At 37.8% G+C, this 18063-nt stretch overlaps 1 long non-coding RNA gene across 1 annotated transcript in view; it reads right to left on the bottom strand.

Annotated features, from left to right (window-relative positions):
- The window catches only part of LOC118160470, a 28044-nt gene extending 23854 nt beyond the window's left edge, over window positions 1-4190 (bottom strand). The window contains exon 1 of the long non-coding RNA XR_004747524.1: window positions 3813-4190. This is a non-coding gene — a long non-coding RNA (uncharacterized LOC118160470). The remainder of the gene's footprint in view (window positions 1-3812) is intronic.
- Between the last annotated feature and the right edge of the window lie 13873 nt (window positions 4191-18063).

The raw sequence follows: 18063 nt of genomic DNA, 5'->3' as shown, positions 1-18063 counted from the left end.
TGTTTCAGACAGAAAGGCAAAAATCATGTTATCACTGGATTAAAAACCCTAGCTGGCAGACATTTGACTCATTAACTGCAGGGAATTTTTAATGAATATTGAGAATTAGTGTTCTTAGGTCTGGACTTAAATTGTAGTGCAGCCTTTCCAGTGGATAAATACAAGTAAACCTCCCTACCAAGCTTGCCTTTGCCCAGAAAGTTGGAGAAATGTTCTAGAAAAGGATAAACAAAGCCTCTGAAATATATTGAAAAGAATTTGAGATCCTCAAAAAAATCATAGGGTTTAAATACATAGAGGAACAAGAACACAGAGAGGTACTTATTATTCATGTCATCACTTCTATAAAAACAAAGAAGATGCATTGCTATATAGAAGCTAATTCATATTATCATATAATCATGGTATCATCTAGGTTGGAAAAGACCTCTAAGACCATCAAGTCCAACAGTTAGGCTAGTATGGCCAAGTCTACCACTAAACCATGTCCCTAACCACTACATGAGGTAGAAACTTAAGAATGGAAATGACTGATCATTTCCAAATTCTGTTTCTCTATTAGGATCATTAATGACCTATCCTCCCCCCCCCCCCCCCAGTGTATCACACTTTTCAAGGAGTTTTAAAGCTTTTACTGTTTTTGACCTGTCCTGGGTTCTGTCAAAAATAAGATGAGGTAATTCATATAATTCAAATAGTAAAAAGTGCATATAACCAATTAACAGTGGGAGATTATATTTTTGAACTTCAGAAAACTGTTGCTTAAAGTAAAGACAGGAGCATAGTGTTGTGGGTTTGTACAAAGGTTTCTTTTGAAATAAGATTTGATGTTGTTAAGTTTCAGGCAGTGCTTGCTTTCTATATAAATCAGATTATTTTAGCAATCAGCACATACAACCACTGAGACTGCTCAAAACAGAGATTATGTTCATTTGAATAAAAGCACTAAGAATCAAATTAAGCTCGTCTACTTCATGCATTCACCATGGAAGTCATTTGATCTGAATATCTGGAATACTCCATTGTCTGGCCTCTTGTGAAGTCATTTATGACTTTTTAAATTGGGAACTAAGACTTAAGCACTGAGTTCTGTTTTGGTATCATTTCATTTTACACAGGTCCCCACACTTTCACAAAAAGAAGAATACTGAAAGATTTAGTTCACAGGTTATCAGTCTGTGCAGTTACTAAACGGAATGCACTCAACAGCAAGTAGGTATCAGCAAAGAATTTTCTGTCTCATTGTCAACCGTGCTATATTAATACTGCACGAAAATCTGAACTCAGTTACATCTCTGATTGCATTGCAGCTTTAACACCTCCAAAATGCATATATACATAGAGGCTCTCCTATATCCTGTCTTAGAATATCATAACCTTGTGCTGCACAATGAGTCTGTCCACTGACATAGGTTAGCTTTCTGAATGGTAAGCAGCAGGACTGTTTGTGGTGCTGGGAATCTAGGCAAATGTTAGTTACATGGAATTGTATTAATAATGAAAATCACTGAGCATAATCTATATTTTCATGTAGGCTTTTATGCAACAGTAACATTCAGAGCAGTTGGCACGTTAATAAATTACCTTACTGTTATATGATTATTAACAGTGAAAACAATCCAAACCAAACCCAAACAAGCTACATTAGAAGAGCATGCAATGAAAAGACCAATTTTAGGCACTTTGACTCTAAAACACTTTGGTCTTACTCACACTTTTTATTCCTGTATGTAACTTGTATCATTTGATTACAATATGGGCTGCTTGACGGGCTATTAATATGCGTGTGTTTATAGAACTCCAATGAGTATCAGTCATTATTGACACCATCTGTTTACTTCAGGGCTAACATTTTCAATCTGTTCTGGTTAAAAGTAAATGCAGAAGAGGCATTCAAGCAGCTCTGGTGGATACAAGAAATTTTACCTGCATATGAAGATTTTTCTTTTTGCACCTTTTCTTATACATTGTACAAACATACAAGGTTCCCATGCACTTAGAGGTAAAATAGCTTCTCGAAGAAATGAAGCAGAAGAGTCTATTAATTTTTGGCAGAGAGACAGCATGTTTGACTTCCTATAATCAAAGGTGTCACACTTGCTATGATAAAAATATATATTGTGATGTCCAACTAAGCAGACAGTTGTGTTTTCTTCATAAGAAACAAGAAATTAGATTTCATAGAAAATGAGACTTTAATACAAAGCATGATCTATATTTCCATAGCATGTTAATTATTAGCTGATAGATTTTATGAGGAAGTATGCATGCAAGTAGCTTATTTAAAGAAAAGAGTACAAGGAATTAGCCAATTACGATACATGATTATACTCAATGTTGCATGCTACTGACCATTCTATGATACATGAACAATAATTACCTGAACTGCTTTGAATCATTTACCAACTGTCTATAATTTATAGCTTGAGCTTTATGAAACTTACAAAGTTAGAAAAAAATAGACTGAAATTGGAAGCACAGAAGAGTTTTCAGTTGTTCATTTGTTAGAATCACTGAATATCCTGGTCTGGAAGGGATCACAGAGATCACTGAGTCCAGCTCCTGGCTTCGCACAGGACCACCCCAAAATCAAACCCTGTATCACTGGTGCACATTGTTCAAACACTTCCTGAACTCCATCAGGCTCAGTGAAATAATAACTGCCCTGGGGAGCCTGTCCCAGTGCCCGACCACCCTCTGGGTGCAGAACCTTTACCTACTACCCAGCCTGACCCTCCCCTGTCCCAGCTCCATGCCGTTCCCTCGGGTCCTGTCGCTGTCCCCATAGAGCAGAGCTCGGCGCCTGCCCCTCCGCTCCCCTCATGAGGGAGCTGCAGGCTGCCATGAGGCCTCTCCTCAGCCGCCTCTTCTCCGGGATGAACAAACCAAGGGACTTCAGCTGCTTCTCATACATCTTGCCCTCTATGCACTTCACCATCCTTGTAGCCTCCCTTTAGACACTCTCTAATAGTTTTATATCTTTCTTATATGGTAGCTCCCCAAACTGCACACAGCACTCGAGGTGAGGCCTCACCAGTGCAGAGCAGAGTGGGACAGTTCCTTCCCTCAGCAGCCAAAAGTGCTGTGCCTGATGCACCCCAGGGTATGGCTGGCCCTCCTGGCTGCCAGGGCACACTGCTGGCTCATATTCGACTTGCTGCCAACCAGAACCCCCAGATTCCTTTCTGTGGGGCTGCTCTCCAGCCTCTTGTCCCCCAGTCTGTATATGTAGCCAGGGTGACCCCACCCCAGGTGCAGGACCCAGCACTTGTTCTTGTTAAACTTCATACAGTTGGTGATTGCCCAGCCCTCTACTCTGTCAGGATCTCTCTACAAGGCCTCCCTCAAAAGACTCAATGGCTCCTCCCAAGTTAGTGTCAACTGCAAACATAGTATACCTTCAAGTCCTACATCCAAGTCATTTATGAAAACATTAAAGAGAATTAGCCTTAAAATGGAGCCCTGGGGAACCTCACTGACTGTCCACCAGCCTGATGTAATCCCATTTACTATAACCCTTGACTCATCAGCCAATTGTTCACCCATCACATTATACATTTATCTAGCTGTATGATGGACATTTTGTCCAGAAGGATCCTATGAGAAACAGTATGGAAAGCCTTGCTGAAAAATAAAAATATTGCATCTACCGGCTTGCATTGGTCAACTACACGGGTAACCTTGTCATAAAAGGAAATTAATTTCGTTAAAAAGGAATTCCCCTTGTGAACCAAGTTGGCTGTAACCAATGACTGCATTGCATTTCAGGTGTTTTTCAATAACTCACAGAATAATCTTCTCTGTGATTTTACCATGCACTGAAGTAAGACTGACAGGACTGTAATTGCCAGGGTCTTCTTTCTTGCCCTTCTTCAAAACTGGGACATTTGCCAGCTTCTAGTTGACTGAGACCTCTCCGGATTCCCAAGACCACTGAAAAATAATTGAGAGATGTCTTGCAACAACATCAGCCAACTCTCTGAGTACCCTGGGATTAATCTGATCAGGCCCCATAGTCTTACATGCATCCAGCTGGAGCAGGAAGTCCTGGACAAGTTTGGGGTTGTCTGGCTGTTCATCATTACCTCAGTCACAGTCCTCCAACTCAGGGCTCTGGGGTACCAGGGCCCATCATCGGCGTTGAAGGTGGAGGTCAAGAAGGCATTAAATGTCACTGCTTTGTCTACATCCCTGTTACATGATGTAAAAAAGAATAAATGAATGTGAGCATGTGTTTGCCAAAATGAGATTGAGTTCTTCATTTCCTCTGCATTCCTGAATTTTATTTTGTTTTTCACATAATTCCAAATGGCAGAAATTCCATTTGTAAGCTGACAAATAGTTAATGAATGCATATGCTTTATTTCCTGTTTTCTTTATAACGGTGTCACTGAAATGTCTCAGAAAAAGGACTGTAAGTTGCAGAGTGCTGGATGATAAACATACCCTGTTCAGATGGGTCAGGAGGATGATCTGTCTTTTAAATTGCAGCGTAGAATAAAGACATGCAGGATTGAATAAGCATTGAAAGCATTTTGGACATGGTAGCACACAGGTTTATACGAGACAATTTTCTTGATAACAAAGTACATACGATTTTGGACACCAGAGTTCAGCTCCCAGCTTGATCAATCACTTAATCAATCTGCTGTGCACACCAAAATGACTTGATGACACTCTGACCAGCATGTTTCAGAGAGCTGCTAAGTATTCTGTGTTCACTAAGCAGTCTAGAAAACAGTTTTCAAAGGAGAATTATTTGTTGAGCAAGCTTATCAGTAACATTTATCTTTTATCTTTTTTCTCTTTCTTTTTTTTTTTTTTTTTTTTTTTAAATCTTCCTTAGGTCACATTATTTTAGCTTATATTTTCCTAACTGGCTATGCTATTAATTAGACCCTCCAGCAGACAGCCATCCATTTTCGCCCTTTTTTTCCACTCCTTTCTTATTTAGTAGATATTTCTTAAAATGTATATTGTACTCTACAGTACTGCAGATGTGGCTTTGTTAATGTTATATGTTCAGTATTCCTAAGTGGATTTCTCTTTTCTTTTGGATGTTTGACTAGACAAAAGCCATTTACAATAAAAAGAGGTAACCTTTTTACTGCTAATTCCTGTATAATTAGCATGCTATGCTATTGTTTTTCACATAACCTTAGATGATAGTTCTAAGTTTTACTTCCATACACTTTCACTCATTTTTATTAACATTATTTGCTATGCTGTATCTATTTTCTGGCTTTGTAGCCCTCTTGCTGCAAACAAAACTCCCACTCTGCCTAGTCAAAGCCAAAAGGCAGAGCTTCTGTTCTTCAGCACAGATAATAGCCCAACGTACAGCAAAATTAATGTGTTTAAATTTATTTTTTTAACTGCTGAAGAATACCTGAAGAAGTATTTAGGAGAATTGGATTGAAATGCCTTAATTTAACACTGTTTAGAACGTGCTGAAGGCACCAAAACCCAAGTACCTCTACAAATATAATCTGTGAAGTGTCAAGACAATAGTGTTTGTAAAGGCAATACCATTATTCTCATTCTGTTTCTGATGTGTAAGATTATTTAATGGCATGCTATTGTTCACAATAATGTTCTGAAACAAAATGAATTTACCTACTTACCATGGATCAGAAAATAGTCTAAAAAAATGTAGACACCAAAACTGGAGTCCATTTTGCCTTGGTTTCTGTTTGCTTTCTCAAAAGCTATACGGATAAATAGAAAAAGCAGTATTTGGAAAATGTTGCATATAATCAAAACCAGTATAAATTTAATATTATTAAATACTAAAAAGCATACTACTCACTGAAAGAACAATAGAAATTAAGTATCTATAGTGCTTTAAAATATTTTCTTACACTTTCAAAAACAAAGTAATTTTAAGAACTATCAGAGCCAAAAGTTGTAATGTTAGCTCAAAAGAAAAATAAATGGTTTTCCAGATTCATTTAATATATTGTACTGGTGTTTGGCAATTATGGTAAACATGGTCAGAAGTATATGAAACAGAAAGTAATATAAATGGAAAAAAGCTGGAAATATTGCAAGTGGAAGAAAGCCAATTTTTTCAGCTACAAAAATAAAATGAAGTTACTTATCTTTCTTTCTACAAAGCGTTTGGAAGAAATCATAATTTACTGAAGTCTAAGGAAATTTGGACTCACCAAAAATAATGTTATGAACAAAGAAGTGAAATGCTTACTTTCCTACTACAAATTCCATCCCTACAAATTCCATCCCTCATAGTTTTTGTTGAGTCATTTATGTTTCCTTGGGCTAGTCAATTGTTTTATTTGGTGCAAATAGAAGTTACATTTGTTTACACTGCAGAAGTAATATCTATCTTTATCTGTACCTTTTATGCCACTTTGGTTATTTCACCTCTTTTATCTTTATTTCCTTCTATCATTTGGCTCTAGAACTGTTTTTTGCCATCCCCAAAAGTTTTGCAGCCATTGTGAATAGAACCGGTAGAGAAGGGAGCAGCACAGGAAAAACAAGTGATGACTGCTGTGTGCAGGGAGTACTTCAGTCTTGTCATGTAGAATACCTGAGATTATTGTCATTTACAGTCTCTAGGAGTGCCCCTTGTTGGAGCTCAATTTGGCTTACTGTGGATGTACACTACTGAAAAAAGCGGGGAATTTCCCTTTCTCTCTCTTCCCTTTCACTTCCAAGCAGATGTGAAAATTTGCTGATATCAGCAAAAGTTTCTCATTTGATCATTTAAAGTAATGAAGCTTGTCTTCAATTAAAGGAAGTAGAGTGCTCACAGGACCTGTTACACCTGTTGTAATGCCAACCAGATGCAGGGAAATGGTGTTAGGCTGAAAGAAAGCTTATGGTGCCTTGTCAGCAAACAAATCTGTGGCTGGGGGAGGATGTGTGTCCATGACCTCAGCTAAATAGAACTGGGCAAGAAGCCTGCACTGATTCTTAAAACTGTTCAGCAGTTCAATCTAGGGCACCTCCATTTTTGCAGGATAGCCTGTTAGAAGCAGATGTAAGAGTCTAAATCTTTGATTCACTTTATATCTCTCTACAGTCTCCTATTAAAGGCATCTGGCCTCTGCTTGACACTCTGACACAAATCAAATATGTGAACTAGATATGAATAACCTATCTAGAACAGGATATGCCACTTACCTAATGAAAGTTAGGAACTGGTTGCCTTAAAATGAGCATCTTCCAGAGGCTAAGAGTTGTCAAACACAGCACCTGCAGTAAATGGAAAGAGATGTCATTTTTTTTTCTGTTGATAGAGGCCTCAGTTTATCTCTTCTTCTTACAGTTTTATTACTGTTCTTTCTTCGTGCTAAAGCATTTTATGTCACCAAGACAAAATTTGGCATCTTTCTCCAAACAACTGCTCAAATTGGATGACATTCTAACCTTCCAAACATTGTAAAAAATATTAGATGGTTTGTAATATCCAGATCCCTTTGGCATGAAGCCCAAAGATATGTAAGCAGCTTATCTCTTTACATACCAATCCATCTTGGAAAGCTGTTTAAGTTATTTGTGGAATAGCATATTTTTGTAGAATAGATACACACCTTATTTAATTGAGCAGGGCTGTAAGTACATTCAGACAGGCTGTTTTCCCTGCAGATGCCTGTACTGTGTACAATATCATACTCTGTGGACATGCAAATTTTTTTCACAGCTGCTCAAACATTGCCTTGAAGCATCAAAATGATCTGGGCAATTAAGTTATAAGGAAAAATAACTTACATTCATGAAAGATCTGTATCCTCTGATATATTGAATTCTCATGGCATGTTAAATGTGATGAGAATGTAAGGCTGAAAATCCAGATTTTTGAACAAAAACTTTTTAAATATAGAAAGTTTTTTACAATGATTATCCTGACTCACAAATGGGTAAACGAAATAAATCTTTTCTGAGAGCAAGAACAGCAAAATTGGTGACCTTAAGAAAGCTCAGTTTCTGCATTATTTGTCTAAGTCACTTTTTAAAACATAATCATCAATAAACTAATTCTATAGCACAGTAAGAATCTATGATTCATAATTCAGACAAGCTGAATTACTTGTACAATGGTGTAAGGTCTAAGTGATGTGACTAAACCTGATAGAGAACCTTATAATACAATACTGTTCCTTACTTGCAAGTACTCTAGGTGTTTTTCAAGTAACGAATCTCATAAACACAGAGCCCTGCAGCAGCCATTAAACGTACCTTATTAGAAGACCTAACACAGGCTGACCATGGGTTCCATAAAAAACGTGCACCAAACAAGACAAGAAGCCAACTCTCAACCCAAATTTGAGATGGACACACTCTGCTTTCTCTATCTTTTCCTTTCCATGGAGGTCGAATAATGTAGTTGTTCTGTCAGTACTTGTAAAGAACAGATCTTTGCAATGAAGTAGGTAGCCTAGAATATTAAAGAAATCTCCATATATATGGAGGTAAATCCAATTATCAGTTTGCAGACATGTTCACATCATCAAAACCATCCTTGTACTTGTTATCTCAGCTGAGAAGCCAGGTACCAAAAAGATATGTTGAGGTAATTTTGTTCTTTATACACAGTGAGAGAGAGAGAGGGAGAGGAAAGGAAAACAAACAAACAAACAAAACAAAACAAAAACAAAACAAACAAAAAACAAAACAAAAACAAAACAAAACAAAACAAAACAAAAAAAAAAAAAACAACGAGAAAGGGCAGGAAGAGAAGAGATAAGGAGTTTCTACGGATGGTGGTCTTCCACCTTCCTGTTGTAATCTGAAACAGAGATTGTGCCTGCCTTCATTGTCCAGGTAGTAAGCAGCAGAGTCCTCACTGGCCTGAGCTAAAGCTCAATGAAATGGAGAGCTGGCACTGAGCAGAAACTCAGTATTTCATAAAGATCTCACTAATCTCACTACAATGACATATGATCATTAAGTTCATCTTAAGTTTTCCACTGGAAATTAAAACAGGGACTAAACAGAGCTATTGTACATTAGATTACTGTACTACAATTGCCATACTAATAACTTGCTGAGCCACTATACATTAATTTGGATATATTAGAAACACTATATAGTAGTTAAGTCTGTGTTACAATCACAGTTGTTTATACACTTGCCACAGTTTCCTCCCTGAAAACTGGTGGTCAGCAACTGGCATCCTATTTACGATATCCACTATGCTAACGGTAATTTCTCTCCAAGGAGTGATACCAGAACCCAGTGATACTGGCTAGCATAACTGCAAGGCTTTATGTTCTCCAGTATAAACTTGGTGCACAGGAGATAGTCTACTACTTTTTAAATTTTAGCAGTTTCCCTTTTGTTCTTAAATTTCAAAGGTGAAAATTTTACATAGCCAGTGAATTCCCCCTCTGTCTCATACTGCATGCAACGTAGGCTACAGTGTGATACAGACACGTGTCTATTGATTTAACTTTGCACAATAACTATCACATCATAACAGTTCAGCTGAAACTAATGGAACTAATTAAGCAACAGGGACCTCCAAGCCAGAGAATCAGAGATTTGCAGTTGTAAAGGATCTATCGGTCCATCTGTTTTATCTTCCTGTCAAAGCAAGACTTTTCCATGCAATACATCTTCTTTTGTTCACTGTGCTTCAAATTGCACTAAAAGATCGGGGCTTTCACATCTTCCCCCAGGAGACTGCTGCACAGCATAATAAATCTTATTGTCATGGATCTTTTCCTGCATTCAGCAATATTATACTTCTTTAAATGTGTGCCATTTTTCTATTTACAGCTTCTTGTTCAGTCTGGAGGAAGCCCTCTTCACCTCAGAGGTTTAAATTTTAGCAGACAGCCTTGCCTTGTCACACTTCTCCCATGTAGTCAAGCAGCAATTTTTTTCTTAGGCCTCTACAAAATGCTCTTTCAATCTGAAATTAGATAGATTACTATGTAAGAGGCAATTAGCCTGGCTACTGCAGACATGCTTTAAGGGATGTTAAACAGACCCCTGCAGAGCTTCCACTGGGATGCCGCATGGCTGCCTCTACACCTCTTCCCACCAGCCTCCACCGCGCAGTGCATCCAGTGCTTCTCCACTCACACCAACCAGAATCCCACCACTACAAAAATCTAAGAATTAAAGAACCTCCACCTTATGCCTTTCCTAACAGAAGAGGAGGGAAGAGCGATGAGCTTGGGAGAAGCAGACACAGGAGTTGCTAGAAACACAGAAGCCCCTGGAAGGAGGAAGGGAGAGCTTGCTGCTTCCGATGAGACTAGCAGCAAGGAAGGGGCAGGAGACTTCAAGCCACAGAATTTCTGCCTGGCAGCTTCTGAATTTGCTTCAGTTTTGAACTTGCAACAGAACCTGGACAGAGATGTGTGGCACTGACTTCCAGCTTAGGCATAGAAGTTGCGTGTATTTCTGATTATTGTACTCCAGAGTGAGTGCAGCTGTGATGAGCAGTATGAAATAAGGCAAGTGACAACACCTAGCTAGAAGGGAAGTTATTGCCTTTTGGGATTTAGTAATAGCAAAAGAAAGGACATTGCAGATTTAAGTCAGTCCCTTAACCACAATTTATTACCTTTATAAACTGCAGTATTTTTCTGAGAAAGAAAGACTGATTTTTGAAGAAAAATGGTATGAGAGATATTTACATTATCCCTGTTTCTATGGCTTATTTTTGATCTCAGGTTTTTATAATATGGTAACCCAGACATTAACTTCTGACAAGGACATCTTGAATGATTGTGTTAGAAAATATTGACTGCTTCTCTGCGAAATATGACCAAAATGTTTTATAGAGTTTCCACCACCCACTTATGAAAACGGGATCACTCTGGTTATCAGGGTTGAAAGAGGCCTCTGAGGGGGATTTTATTATGTTGTTGGTGCTTTCTATTATAATTCATAACTTCAACAACAACAAACTTGAAGTATCTGTCTGGATGATTGATAGGAGACCCCAAACTACATCTTTTGACTCTCAATAACATATTATTTTCCTCTGTGCTTTGCTATATTTACTATGCTCTACCTCTACAAAACATGGGTTCTGCTAAAGTACCCTGGCCCAGCCTGCTATACCTTTGAAAATGAATTGTTCCATTTGGATTGCTTTAAATCAAATTTTGGGTGATTTTAAAATTCAATATTAAAAAAAAAAAAAAGGGGGGCAGGGGGGTGTCCTCTTTTGATATATTTAAAATCAGTACTAACAAAGTGATTAGGGATAGCCTGATAAAAATGTATGCAATATTTACTACAGGAGAAGTACCACCATTTTTGGTAGACAATAAGATTATTTTCCCTGGTTCATCCTAAACATTTCTGCTGCTTTTGTTTTTGCTGCTGCAGCTAGAGAAACCTAATAGATGCAAGAGAAACAGGAATTTGTGCTTAACACATTTACTACTGCTACTTAACCTTGTTATAAATCCTTTAATAACCACCAACTGCTCTGTTGTTATCATGCCCTTCTGAGCTTAGCTGGCTAAACCAACCTTCTGCTTTAAAACTTCCTGGTAAAAGTAACATCTTCCTTGTGATGTCTTCCTAAGGCTCAGCAGCAACTAGCCCAGGGACTGTGCTCCGACACCCTGCTATCTCAAATCATGGCTGCTGCTGCTTTGATTTCACCTCACAAACGCACACATCCACCATAACTGGGAAAAGGCAAACAATTCAGTTTAAGAATCAACAGATCCAATGTTTAAGACTTAAAATGAAAAATAAAAGCAAGGCAAATCCTTTACCGTTCCAAGATATTATAGGAAATACAAAGGAGTCATTCCATGAGCAATGTGGCAGTCTCACAGGTAGATTATTCTACGTCTCTTGAAAGTTATTTGTTTCCCACATGCTTTTGAGGGTCTCTGCTGACATTACTTAATTAAAAAAAAAAAAAAAAAAAAGTTTCCACGTCAATGAACTGAAAACATTTTGGGACTAAATTGCTGTGACAGCAAATACAGGGATCCACACATTTAGCTGGGAAAAAACAGAACACTGCTACATAAAAAATAATAAGTTGCAGTATGCAGAGAATAGAGGGGAAGGGAGAATAAGTTATGATATTTGAAGTGTTAAGGTTGAGGGTATTGAATTATTCCACTTATTTTGAGCTTACTCCTGGTCCTATGTCCTGCAGGTCTCAGAGATGATGAGACTAAAATGCTGAAAGGATTTTCACTAGACAAAATTTGTTGAATTCATGCAAATGAATTTTCTTAGCACATGACCTCTTTTTACTTCACCTTAGTTGCAAAAGTATCTGCAGCATTAAGCTTGCAGGAGAGCTCAGAAAGGTCCGGCACTGTTGTTCAGAATGGCATGAATTGTGTGGTCAGTGGTGGCAAAGAAAGGTATTTTTTGCTTCATGTTTTTGTTTTGTTTTATTTGTTGTTTTTCCTAAACTTTACTTCTCCAACTGTCATTTTTACTTTAAATATTTTTCTTCTTCAGGGAGGTCTTCCAGGATTTTTTCTTTCCTGTCTTATGCCAGTGACTCAAAGAGAAAAAGAACGTAGTCTACAGTTTAGCTAGCGCGTTTTTATCAAGAAGCCTTTCTATAAAGAAAAGGAGATACAATTGAAATTGCTTAGTTTAGTATAGATTAGGGCCTTCTGGTTCTTCACGTGTATATAGATGAAGTATTAACCTTGGGGGAGAGGTAGCAGCGTGCTCACACTAAGTACTTTTCAGAGTGTCTGAGTTTTTTCCTAGTGCACATTGCCCATTGGGGAGCTATTACAATAATAATAATGAAGAGCTCACTAATTCCTATGACTTTTTGCTTTACTGTCATAACCTCTCCAGCACACATACAATGCATACCATCCCCAGTAACCATAGCGATTATTCACTATAGAGGCTATGACTATGCTGCACTGCAAAACGCTACTACTTTGTTACACAATGTTAATCCCTTATCATTATTGCTGTGCTAATGGTCATCTAAATTTAACATAAAAGCATCAGCACCTTTCAGGTAGTGTTTGTGTACTTTAATCTTCATGTAGGATGAATTTAAACAGAGCAGTAGGTTTCTGGTTTGATTTTATTGTTTGTGTGTTTTTATATATATATATACATATATATATAAACCAATTTCTTTGTGTGAAGATGGTTTTCCAAATTCTTCAAAAATTGATGCCTCTGGGCTGAAAATAATGATGTTTTTGGGTGACAGTCTAAAAGTATAACATGGATATACCATTGCAATATGGCACCTATTTCTGAAGAAAGCTTTATTAAAGAAACCTTTAGTTTTAATACAAAAATATTTATAATTTAAACTGCTTTGTTTAAAAACAAGTGATTTCATTTGACATACATTTATCAGGCTAATTTCAAAAATTATAAAACCTTCATTACCTTATCTGTTACTCATTCTATTCTCTAAAAATTAAATAATTCAGTTATTAATTGTTGACCTTTAAAGATTTTTGAACCAGTAAAGCCCTAGAGACAGTGGTTTCTAATACAAGTAGGCAGCTTAAACAGTTAGAAGAACTGGAGCAACTTTTTACAGCCATAGCCTCTTTGGAGAAAGACTTGCTTTACAGGTAGACTTTTTTTCTGTGTCAGTTCATTCAAGTATTTCAGTTCAGAGAGTAATTTAAAGTTGAGAAATATCTGAGGAGTTAAGAAAGTGGGAAAACTCTTTTGCTATTACATGGCATGACTGTCAATGAGGAGTGGGAGCTAGCAGTCCCAAAATCCAGGATAAAGATAACTCAACTTACTAACTGAAAATAACACTTGCCTTTTTAAAAATAAGCATTGAGCTTTTTTTTTTCTTTACCCAGAAATATGATGTCTACAAAAAGGTTAGACTCCTGTTAAATTGTAAGCTTGAATTACAAATTTAAATTCTATTTTTAGGTTTCCTGTTTAAACTCAAAGTTTTGGATAAAGCTTCATATAATTCACAAGTAGAAAGGAATTAAAAGCTAAATAAAGTTAGCATTTGATAATATATATATAAGTAAATACATACATACATAACTTTACTGCACAGGACAGTCATTTTTTAAGCTTTTTTATTATTATTATTATTATTATTTGTTGTTCCTGTTCTATACTCTTTCATTTTGTTTCAGCATCTTTTAAGGTTAAGATTTGCATCCAAAGTATTTCGCTTTCTGACAGCAAGGTAAGTGAAACCAAATTGTGGCTTGCTAGTCATTCAGAGAAAAATACATAGATATATATAATAGGCTTATGTGCAACAAGACAGTATTTTCAAGGAAGAAAAATGAAGGTAGTAGCATGGATCCTCCAAGGTGACTCTACCTCTGAATAGGTGGCAAGCTGTTATTTCCTCCACATCAGGGCTGGAGTGCCTGCTGCGACAAGGCACGCCTTGTGCTGAAGGGGGGCTTTCTGACAGGGGCTTGATGACCATTCAATTGAGAAAGGTGCTAGGAAAGAGGTTATCAAAGCATACCGTGCTTACGAAGTGCAGCATTTTAAGCATAGCTCTGATGCCCCATCCACCATGTCCCTTTAAGGGGAAAATGCATCTCAAGGGAAAAAGAGGGAATGTCACAGTATCTTGCCTGGCAGGTAACGGTATACAGATGAAGACACTTTCATAAGATGTATTCAGGAGGATAAAGAAAGAGATTTTTCTGGAGTCTAAACACAGCTGTCAAGCCTTCCATTAGCCAGAATATCAGGATGTGTTTATACCTACACAAGGGAAAGCTTCAGCCAGTGATAGAATCTAAAAATTTTTCAATGATTTAAGCTACTGAGTGTGGCTTGGTTACATCCCGCCTTCACCCAGGTGCTCCCTAAGCAGTGAAAACTGTCTGTGTGCAGATGGCCATCCACTCACGGACATGGCACATACTTCGGCAGAAGGGAATTGTTTACAAGGGTCTCCCTTCCACCCTGGCCCACGACAAATGCTTGGTTCATGCCACGTGGAGCACACAGCCTCCCTCGTTCCACATCAGGAGCCTTACCTGCCCCTCCAGCTAGTAAAGGTCAGCGAGTGCCTGGTTTTTGAAACAGAGCTGGCCTATCACGATTTACAGAGAACCAAATATAGCAGTAAATCAGGAAGGAAATAAGTCCCACACGGTGGATTTCCTTTAAAAGACTGAAAGAAAATTGCATTTTTTTCCTTTGCTCTGCTGGCATTGTGTCCAAAATAAGCTTTCATTATAGCTTACTCTGTCTGAAGTCCAGCTACAGTGCCTTATAAAAGTGCCTCAAGAACACTGCAGCAACACTGTGCAAGGAAGTGGTATCACATTGCAGTGGTAGAATAAAACTAAATATAAAACATTTAAGGCCTTGCTAAGCCCTCAGGTTATCAACTATAAAAAAAAACTCTGATGCTGGATGCAATACTGACATTTTTCAGTCAAAACTAGGGTACTTGACATTACCATGATCCAATGCCTGGCACTGCAGTGCATCATCACGGCTGTGGTTTAAGTGCCTCGTGTGCGAGGTCTCCCCAAGGAGCGTGGGTCTCCAGACAGACTTCATCTTCCATGAGCTACCAGAGTGTGTCGGGGCACTCCGCCAGTTCGGGCAGATTCATGAGGACACAATTCACTACCCAGCATGAACAAGACTTGGGGAAATAACAATTTGTACCTCAAAACTCCATTCAGGGCTTGAACCATTTTTTATTTCCTTTCTGCAAAAATCATAATTTAAAAATCCTACCCCACACTAAAGAATAATATAATGTAATATATTATTAATAATAATATAATATTAAGTTAATAATTTAAAATATGTGCCGCTATATGTGAAAGACATGCTCTGTAGAATAACAAAGCGATCTGTGGCTTTCCCTTACCAGAGCAGCTGAAAGCAAAGGAGCCCCCAAACCTTCAAGAAACACTAGAGAAGAATTCATGCCTTAGTCACTGTAGTTCTGGGCCATGGAAAGCTTTACTCTTTCCAGTCTTCTTTTGTTCCCGCTCTGAATCCTAATTTGAATCCCCAAAAGCTTGGGACACCATTAAAAGAGCAGTGTTTAATAAGCACAATCCGTCATCTGCATGTCAACCACAGCTGTAATGCTACTGAGCTCTACCTAGTAATAATGGATTTTTGAGACAATCGATAGCTTGTATACATACATTTCGGGTTGCAAGAGCAGGGTATCTGAGAAAGGATAGCTGAAAAAAATGGCCTGCTGCATGAGTCAACTGACAAGAGGGAGAATTTGAAAATGTTATGAGGTAATAATCCAATTACAGCACTCAGGTTAGCATTTCTCAAATCAAGTAAATATCCCTCAGAAATTCTCTGTGTAAAATAAACTCTTTTATTTTTAAAAGATTACATGACAGATATTGCAGCATGCGATTGCAGCTCCATGCTGCATCCTGGAGAATAAAGGCTTCAATTTACAAAAGAAATAGGCTGCTTCTCCAAACTGGAAGTGTTTTAACAGCCTGCAAAGCGCACCAGCCTTCATATGCTTTCTGCCAGGTTTCTAGAGACACACTAGAGACAATTCCCATCATGTGGACAAGATAGCAAAAGGGTTAGCTCCCTTTACCACACACCACTCTTCAACAGTATTCCAACCTACTTTGTAACGCCAGATCTTCAACCAGTGGTTCAGGGTCTGTGATTCAAGACCCACCTTCATGCAAGGCAGCTGCATGAAACTAGTTCTCTTTTACTGAGAAAAATATATATATATATATATATATGTATATAAAGGTGTGAAAAAGTATGCAAGGCAAGGCTGCACGAGATAAAACAAAACCACAAAGAGGCTGCCTAAATTTTCAGACAGGAGCAGTGAGCAGCTCAAGAATACAAGAGGAAAAATACATATACAAAAATGTATAGAGCTATAAGGGAAAAAAAAAAAATAAAATATGCAGAGCCTCAGAAGATATAAATTTAGCAACACCAGAGGATCAGCTCGTTCTAAGAAGCAAAGGAGACTGACCTGTCACCACCTGATTGACAGCTGCCTGGCTGGTAAAGCCCCATCAGGCGTTTCATCAGGCGATGATGAGCATATTAATGCTTAGCCTAGTAGCTCATTAGTCATAGTTAGCAACTGTGTGCATTCATAAATATAAAAATAGCTTTGTATTCAGCTCCCCACAGAAACTGTTTTATGCTAAAAGTTGCCCAAACTGCTGTTGCCCAGAGACAGGAGATGGTTGCCTACACACACATCTATGCACAATGTAGCGTCTCAGTTTCATGCCATGAAAACATCACTTTGGACTGAAAAGAAATGATTGCACACATATATACAAATACTGTATCAGGGACATAACACATTACTTGGGCTAGAGAATCTGCAGCTATTTTGACGTTATTGATCTAGCCACAAGAAAACAGTCCTTGGACCCATTTTATTTAGCAGTAGAGTACAGTTATATCGACCATCTGCTGCTTGCCTGGAAGTATATATGAAACTAGCTAATAATTTCACTTCCATTCTTAAAGTAAGGTTGAATGAGCACCAAGAATGAATTTTCTCAGGTCTACTGAAGGTTCAGTTTGGTTGAGTTTTTGACCTCAGGAAAGGGACCAAAGGAAAGCAAATCTGCTTCTATGTAGGTAGCATATTTTCAAATATATAATTTAATGTTTCATAAATAAGGAGACCTTACTGGATGGTTCTTGGGGTATACAACTTTATGGGCAATAAAAGAGAAGATTAACTTCAAACCCCTCTAAAATCCTTCTCTAAGCCATTATACATCTGCCTTCACCCCATGGAGCAACACTCCATTCTTACCTTTGTTATTAAGGATGCATGGTATGTAAGGACATTTTTTTCCAAGTGCCATTACCTCAGAAAGCATATGAAATAAGTTGCAAATTTACAGTAAATTACTATACTGATTGCTTACACACCAAAACCCTTATACATTCCAATAAATACAAAATGAAAAAGGAGCTCTCTAAATCAGCTAAGTCTCTGGCCCAAATTAGTATAACTCTATAATCCCCTCCAAAAGCTTACATATTTCTGTGCTTCTATTTGTTGTGTGTGTATGCATGCACAAATATGTGTATGCAAAGAGCTTCAGAGACTCTGAGTCTCACCACAAAAGAGCATAAAGAACTTTTACATATGAGATTAATGTCAAATAA

The sequence above is a fragment of the Oxyura jamaicensis genome, chromosome 1 (genome assembly GCF_011077185.1).
Source record: "Oxyura jamaicensis isolate SHBP4307 breed ruddy duck chromosome 1, BPBGC_Ojam_1.0, whole genome shotgun sequence".
Lineage (NCBI taxonomy): Eukaryota > Metazoa > Chordata > Aves > Anseriformes > Anatidae > Oxyura > Oxyura jamaicensis.
This window is presented reverse-complemented; position numbering and strand designations above follow the sequence as displayed.